At 35.2% G+C, this 9,318-nt stretch overlaps 1 pseudogene; it reads right to left on the bottom strand.

The window, feature by feature from the left end:
* Window positions 1-365: 365 nt before the first annotated feature.
* Window positions 366-9,318, bottom strand: part of LOC120133681 — a 29,891-nt pseudogene continuing 20,938 nt past the window's right edge.

Here is a 9,318-nt window from a genome sequence, read left to right as displayed (position 1 = left end):
ACTTCACCCAAAAGGTAAAACTCAGAGAATTTAATTTACCGATTAATTAATTTTATATATTTTTCGCCAAACAATAGAACGAAAGGTTCGAAATTCATTAATTGACCAAATGATAAAAATATTCCTTATATCTCACCCTCTTATGAGAATTTGAATATCGACATTTACCTTAAAAATATGATATTTAATAAAAATAAAACATTTTTCCTTTCTCATTATTATTTTTTCTCAAAAAGAAAAAAAAAATATGAAAAAGAACAGAAGGAATTATTTAGGAGAGAGCAAATACTATGTAAGTGCATAAAATTAGCAAGCAAAAGTTATTCCAATCTTATAACATAGCAAAAATTCTTACCTTCGGTATTGGTTTTAGTATGCATTTGCTTTGTTTAAGCCTAAACAGATTAGCCTGGCAAGATCATCTTTTCTGTTAGGATTTTAAACGCAACGATGTTTAAGCATTTGTCTTACGGGATATGGCATTAGGATTCACAATCGGAGGCTCGTCGGAAAGTTGCACTTCTGTTCCCAGATGCCGGGAAAGCTTGTCGCCGTCTAGCTTGCAGAAATTGTTTAGATCCATCATCTATTTCAAGTCGCCCGACTGCTGAACCTTTTTTCTTACCTGCATAATTTGCATGGCTTCCTGATTCTTCCTCTGCATCTTCTCCAAACTTAACCTCTTTCCTGGCTGCTTCATAATCAAACGGCTTTATTTGCAGAAGACCACTCGTTCTTTCGATTTCTTGACTTTAACTGTTTTTCTGTTTTGATTCAGACTCAAAGCACTGTTGGAAGCTCGTAGATAAATCGGATAAAGACATGGTCTCGTCTTCTTTCTCGATTTCAGAGGAAGGTGTCGTGGAACTCTCCTCAGGTCTATCAGTTACTTCCACATTATCGCTGGCATCAATTTGTTCATCTTTATTCGAATTATCTTCCAACATGATAATATCTTCTGCTGTCGACGATTTGGTAGCTATCACATCAGGAGGTTCCTCGGGTTGTGGAACTTCTGGAAGTTTACTTGGCTCAATCGCTGGGGTTTCCGACAGCTCCTCTGTGCCCGAAAATGAATGAAATGAAAGATTCACTGAAGATCTTATCTGCGCCAACTTACTCTCTTCCTTCTCCTAAATGACAATTAAACAAATTAGCTTCATTATTGCAACAAAATCAAAAGCTAGAATAGCAAGAGGAAAAACATAAACTTAGCATTTTCTCAATACCAACTTTTTTCTTCGTGGAAGCATTCCCCAAAAGTGCTCCGAGGCCACGGCTCGGTTTCTTTAGAATCTGAATAGTTTCTCCAGTTGCCTACAGGAAACAAATATTTTATCACGGCTACTTGTCTGAAAACAGATAATCACACATCTATAAAAGGATTAGCAACTTACTACCTTTGCAGAAGGTGGAATAACTGTAGAAGCATTTGCATCTCCACTCTCCCCCGAGATGGCAAGATTTCCTCTAACATGCACTAAGCTACCATTCACATGTGGCTCAAAAGAGAAACCTTCTTGTTTTTTGCCTGTGTCAAGTTCAGTGACACTGCTTCCAATCTTGTTCGATTCCTGTTTATGTCGTGTAGAAGCCAATGTTATTAAAACCGGATCGGACCGGCCGATTCGACCGGTTGAACTGTGAACCGGTGGCCTATCCGGTCCGGTTAACTCCAAAAACCGGATTAGCACATAACCGGAAGAATCGACTGAAAATCGGGAAAATCGGGGTGAACCGGCTGAAAACCGGCAAAACCGGTTTGAACCGCTGGTTCACTTTTTTTCTTTAAAAAAAAATTAAACCAAACGACGTCGTTTGTTCAATGAGCCGAGTCAAATTCGTGTATTGCTGAGTTCGACTCGAACTCGAAAACTTTAAAAGTAAGCTCAACTCACTCAAAAACTCACGAGCTAAAAATTATCAACTCCAAATATAATATTAAAACTTGAAATCAAAAAGGCTTGAACTCAAAAAAAAAAAATTAGAAGTTCGATTGAAGCCTAAAATTTAAGCTCAATTAAAGTCTAAAATTTGAGCTCAATTGAAGCGAAAGAATAGTTCGCTTTGTGCTCACCAAAAGGCTCCATGATTTTGAATGTCAAATTACCTCTATTATTTATAGAAGTAAGTTGAGATGCTCTTTTATGTTTCTTAGCTATGTGGGATTGTTTTGTTCTCATATTTTTACTCTTTAAACTTTTGGGATACTCTTCTATGTTTCTTAGCCATGTGTGATTGTTTTTTTTTAAAACAATTAAACCAAATGACATCATTTGTTATGATTTTTTTAAACCCCAATTTTATTTTTTTGATTATAGTTATATAATTATATTTATTATTTAATATGTTTTGCCTTAAATATTATGTTGTAGTTGATTTGAATCATTTTTGTTTCACTTGATTTTATGGTTTTTCATTTATAAATGTTATGACTTGTGATATTTGTATACCTTTTAATATTGTAAACTTAAAAAAAGTTTTACATATATATTAATATTGCTTTGAATATTATATAAAATTAAAAAAATATATTATTTTATATAAAATTCGGTTCAACCGCGATTGAACCAGTGAACCAATACATTCACCGATTCAATGTCCGGTCCGATTTTGAAAACATCGGTAAAAGCAGATTGTGCAGTTATCCCATCAGGTCCCACCATAGCACCATCTACGATTTTTTTCCGTCATTCGCAATTTTCAAGTCTGTTGGAACCTCAGGATGTAAGACCTTGGCTCCCTCGTTCGATGCTATTTGTTCTTTTGCCTACGCAGTAGAAATCTTACAGTTATCTCGACAAACAGTAATTATAAAATTAACATTTTCCCTACCCATGGCCAGTTCAATGAAACAAACAGTAATGAGGAAGCGGCGCAAAGAATGGTATGAAATCAGCAATTTTCAACCCATTCTTTGGACTAAAATGGTTTCTAATAAGCATAACATTTTTTTATCAGACTTCATGTAACTGAATCAAATCAATTGGCACACTTCGCTTTTGTAGCTTTAATATATTAACATTAGGTATCACTTGGTGGACTTTGTTTTCCGAGTCACACAAACATCCTAACAAAATATTACTATAATATATTAGGACTATCAAATCACTGTATTGAATCTTACATTTAGTGTACGTCCCATTTTAAGTTGTTGAGCAGCAGCTTCAAATGCAACAGCATTCTGCATAGATTGCCTTATGATGCTAACAAGCACACCAAGATTTCGTTCCACATATGGGTGTTTAGATTTCAACAATCGACGCAACTTATGAGCAGTTATAGGCATCTACTTGGCTTTTAGTGGTAAGAAAAATAAGAACGCAAGTAAAAACACCAATAAGAAACTACATATATACTAGAATTTGATAAAAACGTTAAAGTTCCTTCCGATTTCAAGAAGTGTTTTGTTTGGCAATACGTAACCAGTACTTTCATCCTCTACACGGGCAATATTGTCTCGCCATTCGCAAAGCCCCTATAAGCCATATAGTTGAGACATATAAGCACAATAAATGGAAATCATCTATTTTTGCTAGTAAGACTATTGTACATCAAATACGTTTATCTGAGTTGAAATTATACATTTCTTATGATTTAACAACCAATCTGTATGTTATTTTAAAAGTAAACAAAGGGCCACATATAGATATCAAAACAACAAAAACTTACAGCAACAATTGCTAGCTGCTCAGCATTGAAACCAGCCACCTGCAACCTATATTAAATAGAAGATTAATTATTTAGTTGAAGTTTACGGAATACATTTAAATTTTATAGCCTGAGCAAGTAACAAACCCATATATATGGAGATATGAATTCTCTGTCAGGATATCTTTCTCATACAGTTGCATACATACGTCAAAACTTCGCTTGTAGACCTGCAAACAAGAGAACATTTTCTACTAAGATAATAGTCAAGAATAAATAACAAGAAGCAATCAAGTTCACAGATTCATGCATCCATTTAAACTTATTTTGAAAAAAGAACAAAAAGAATTTCAACACAGCCTCGTCTTTAAGTTATACATTGAAGAATGAACAAAATAACATGTCAGAAGCCAGCGGAATGTGGAAACAAACACAGCTCTTACATGAATGCAAGTAAAAATTAAGACTATCAAAATCTCTTAGCTAGTGTTATTCTAGAAGAGCTAATATATGACATGGCATGCTTTGTCAATGTAGAAAATGCTGCCAGCCATGATTTAAAGCATTGTACCTCTACCAAAGGAGCATCTAAATGTTCACCTTCCTTGGGCATTGATAGCAATTCGATTCTCATTAAATCATAAATGTAGAGCAAGTAGTGAGTGTCTTCTCTAGCATATCTGTCATAAAAATGGTAATAAAAAGGAACACTTGAGAGACAGACAACAACGGAAGTTTCCTCTTCAATAATTGCAATCACAGTGATAGGACCATGAAACTTTCTTCAAGCTTGGAGAGTAATATTTTAGTACAAAAAGTACAGTCATAAAAAGAGAGCAATGTGTTTTAACCCCATATTGGTTAAAAAGTCAAATTTAACTACTATTTACATCTGTCTTTGATTTTTTTCTTCTCATAAAACATAAAATGGTATTCATAGATTTGATGGTTAAGTTTTTTCCTTTTCTGATAAGTTTGACAGGGCTAACGCTCAACCACAACCACTACTTTGAGAACAGGAAAATTAAAGATGTCACAGTTGGCGTAAAATTGTTCAAAAGAGACAACGGTGTAGAAAACCTAGAAAACAACAAAAGTTTGATGCATAAACTATGTCAAATTCATAGGTGAAGTAATGCTTTATTTTGTCTCTCTTGTTCTTTTTTAAAAAAAGTGGTCAATAGCAATCAACCATCTACTTTAAGGACAAATGCAAGTGCAGAATTATATATTATTTAACTAGCGAGGGAGTAAGAGAGTCAACTGAAGAGTGAAAACGCAGTGTTACCCGAGCATTTCATCAGGAAGAGGACGCAATCTCCAATCTGCATTCTGGTACCTGCATTGAGTTGGCTAATCAACTGTAACGAAGACGGCACAGATGATGATCAAAGAGGAGAGAACTAGAAAGTAAAAACCATAAACAAGAAGTTCAAATTTAGACCAAAACCCACTCTTTGTTGGCTGTAACTCCACAAAAATGTTGCAGAAGATGCTCCAAACTATTTCTTTCCAATTTCAAGACCCTTGAGGCCTGGGAAACATGCAAAATCATAAGGCAACATATTGACAGAAGTCCAACACAACTTTTAACTTCAAATTCAAAACAATCAATTCATGTGTATAGTAATTGCACTTAAAAGTAGTTAAGTAGATGGTAACTTTATCAATAAGTTCCTATGAGCTTAGCATCCTTGTAATCATCCATAAAATCAGTTAAGGTAGTTTAATAATCTAAACCACAAGTAAAGAGTGTTCATATATAAACGTTGTACCAATTTCCTTTCCCTTAATTCATTGTCCCACTGCTAATTAGCTAACAAATAATTTCATAAAAAGTTATCGTGGTCCACATAAACTTAGCTTCTTAACATATATCAACAAAAAGAAGCATTTATCAAAAAAAATTCTAAAATTAAATCATCAAGTTCATAGAAGTGGGTCAATAGTATAAAACCTGTCTAGTGTCAAAAAGATTGCATACATATATGCCAAAGTCTCGTTGAAGCCACACAATATCCCTGTCTGCTCCGTGCATAACCTATTTGAATTAAGGATATCAAACAATGCAGTGAACTCCAAAAACAAAAAACTATCAGAAGACAAACCTTTTTCTTGGTGGGGTCCTTGAAAACTTCCCTAAGATATGGGCCAACATGAATTCGAAGCTTTAAAGTATCTACAATAAAATCCTCAATTCTGGTAGAAATTTGTATCAAGCAAGTTAGTCCTTGAAAAGATCGATATTGGTTATGCTCCAAATCAACCTGAGAATAATACAGAGAAAATAAACTAAATACAAAGAGGAACATATTGTGAGAATAAAGAAACTAATCCGATATTTATTCATACAAAGACCAGGGTAACTGGTAGCCCTGATATTAGAGATACACACACCTTTCTTCAGATCAGGCAAACACTTCATTCTATAACTTACTATAAACCTATAGCAAAACATGCACTAAGATAAAGCATATTAAAAGCTAGATTTTTACCGCAAACTCCTGCACACTGCGCAACTTTGCTGCTAAATCCTTCAAATCTTTTACTTCCTCAACCAGCTTGAATGAGGTAGACTCGATTGATGGGGATTTAACAGGCTCAATATCTACTATATCTTTATCGACAAAATCCATAACAGAGAGCTTCTCCTGTAAAAGAGAAACAAAATTGTTTTTTTTCTCTTATTTTGGCAAGCACCACAAATTAACATTAGATAAACCAGTAAATTTTAGAATCTATTGTTGAACATAGTTGTATGTGTGAGATTATAATCTATATGAACAAGACAAAAAGTGAACTTTATCACATCCATATCTAATTATTGTTACTGAGGTACTATTATGAACATGGTAACATTCTTAAAAATAATTGTATCCTTCCCATCTTCTAGTTCCTATTATCAACGTCGCAATTTGCCCCAATAAATAAATAATGACCTTGATTACAAGATATGTTCCTACAAACCAACTCAAACAGAAATACTATCACTTCAATGACATATTTTATTGAAATCCCCCTCCCCCCTTCCTTTTAACCGTGCAAGGTGCCTCTTAACTCTAGAAAACTTTTAAAAAACAACTATGCTCTCCTTAATCATCTATTTTGACTCCATGGAAAAGATTTCTTTGCTGTGAAAACAATCAAAATAACTAAATTAATTACTCTTGCTACTTCTTGCACAGAAATTCGTGGCTAGGAATATATGCAAGTGCATTATCACTCAAAAGCAAATAAAAGCACCAAGCACAATGCCCTAGCAATGCCAATAAGAGAATATCACATTGTCCTACTGTACTATTCCCGACCACAAGCATCAAAACTTCCAAACCAGTGTCATTAAGGAGTGAGCCTTAGCACCAGAAGAAAAGGTTTCATAAACCCTTAAACCCTTTAGGCCAAGGCCCATTGATCAGACTCACACTTGGTGAGTGTAGGGACACCTCTTTGTAAGGAGTTTAAAGCAAAAAAATAAAGCTTCTCATTGAAATTCTCTCCAATTTCTTTATTTTTTTATTAAATGCATCTTTAATTGTAAAAATGGAACAATATCAAAATTTCTAGGTCTCAGTGTTTAAACCATCAACAACAAACACGAGAACATAAGAAACGAGTGTATTGGTCCATAGAAGAAAAAGTTGCATGTTTTGTAAGATAAATTAGACCACTTTTGAAGTTTCATTATCATAATTATATTTCTTAAGCTTATACACACAAATACACAAACACACACACAGAGAGAGAGAGAGAGAGAGAGAGAGAGAGAGAGGGGGGGGGAGACAAAAGCACACAAATGAATTGCTCCTTCGTTTAGTCAAGCGAGAGCTTTTTTACCCTTTTCACCTCAGTACAGAAAGATTATAATATCATCCTACAACATACAAAATTCAACACTCATTGAATTAACCAAACAAAAACGAAACATTGTGCGGTTATCCTATAACATAAGTAACCAACTAAAATCAGAAATATTACGTAAGCATTTATAAATCAACTACAACATATTTGTACCCAAAAAGAGAAAAAAGAAGAAAAACCATAGAAGACAAATTAAAAAAAAGAAAAAAACCAACCAGTGGATGAACAAAACGCTGCACATCCTCCCTCCTCTGCAACCAAACATGTTCGAAAGGCTGATTCGAATTATTTACAACTATGTTATACTCTTCTTGGGGCTTTCGTATGGTTGGAATATGAAATGGAACCTTCGCTTTCCTTGTCGTCCCTGTAGCCAACGCCCCTTGCTTCAACTTTACTCCAGAAGAACTTGAACCCCCACCTCCGATCCCACTCACTGACACTCCAGCCGAGTCACTCATTAACCCACCATCCACCTTCTTCTTATTCTTCCCATAAACCAGCTGAAACCCAATATTATCCGGATCCGTCCCTATGAGCCGACCCATTACCTCTTCCTTCTTTCGAATCTTTTGAAACTCGTCCATGGAAAAGTCGAATCGATCCCAAATTTCATCATTGATATCAACGAGCCAATCATAAGCTTCATCATCGACCATACTTTCAATATTGTTACGGAAATTGATCACCTTGTTAGCGCCCCAGGTTTTAGCCGATGCGCCAATGGATTCAAGCAACGAATCTGATATTTTGGCGATTTGATCGATAGGAAGCTTGAAATCGTTGAAGTTGTTGAAGAAATGGAAGTCTTGATTGGAAGGGAGGGTTCGAGAAGAAGAAGAGAGTGAAGAAAGAGAGGAAGAGAGAGGACCTGAAGCTAATGTTTGATCAGTTTCCAGATTCGCTACGCGAACATCGACTATCGCAACGCGAACTTCGACTATCGCAATGCGATTTTTCAAATTCGTTGCAATAGTCCAAGTTCGCGTTGCGATTTATTTCAAATTCGCGTTGCGATAGTCGAAGTTCGCGTTGCGATTTATTCCAAGTTCGTTGCGATGGTCGAAGTTCAAGTTGCGACTTATTCCAAGTTCGTTGCGATAGTCCAAAATCGCAACGACTGGTGGTATTGCATTTGTTTCTTAAGAATTTTCTCTAAAAAGATAGTATTCGCGCGGACGTGTCGAAGACATGTATGACCACGACCACGGCCACGGCCCGAGACGAGACGGACGGCGATGGCGACGGCGCGCGAGAGTCCCCTTGTTCTCTATCACTCAATAAGGAAATGGAAAGCCAAGCCTTAAATACCATTCCCAATAGTGTTTCCAATACTATGTGGGATTGAGCATTGCCAACACTTGTTCCTAATACTATGTGGGATTGAGCCTTAAATAGTGATATTATTTGTGAATTATAGTTAATGACTTTAATATTTGTATGAAAAATATTTGTGGTTCGTTTAGTTTTCATGCAATTCTAATTTATTTTCAATTGATTGTAATTGCACGATAATAATTTTTTTTATTCTCGCGAGTGATGCAATTTTTTTTTGAATGTTTTGTTTAAAATTGCAATAATCGCGATTGATTGTAGATTGACTTTTAATTATGACATATTTAATCGTATAATACTAATGCAATTGGTTGTTGATTCAGTTGTTTTAAGGTGCATGATTGTTAATTGTTTCCTGAATAATCACATAGTATTGGAAACAAGTGTTGGTAATGCTCAATCCCACATAGTATTGGAAACACTATTGGGAATGGTATTTAAGGCTTGGCTTTCCCACTTCCTTGTTGAGTGATA

This window comes from Hibiscus syriacus, unplaced genomic scaffold (assembly GCF_006381635.1).
Source record: "Hibiscus syriacus cultivar Baekdansim isolate YM2019G1 unplaced genomic scaffold, ASM638163v2 tig00110584_pilon, whole genome shotgun sequence".
Classification (NCBI taxonomy): Eukaryota; Viridiplantae; Streptophyta; class Magnoliopsida; order Malvales; family Malvaceae; genus Hibiscus; species Hibiscus syriacus.
Note: the sequence above shows the minus strand (reverse complement) of the source record. Positions and strands in the feature narration are given on the sequence as shown.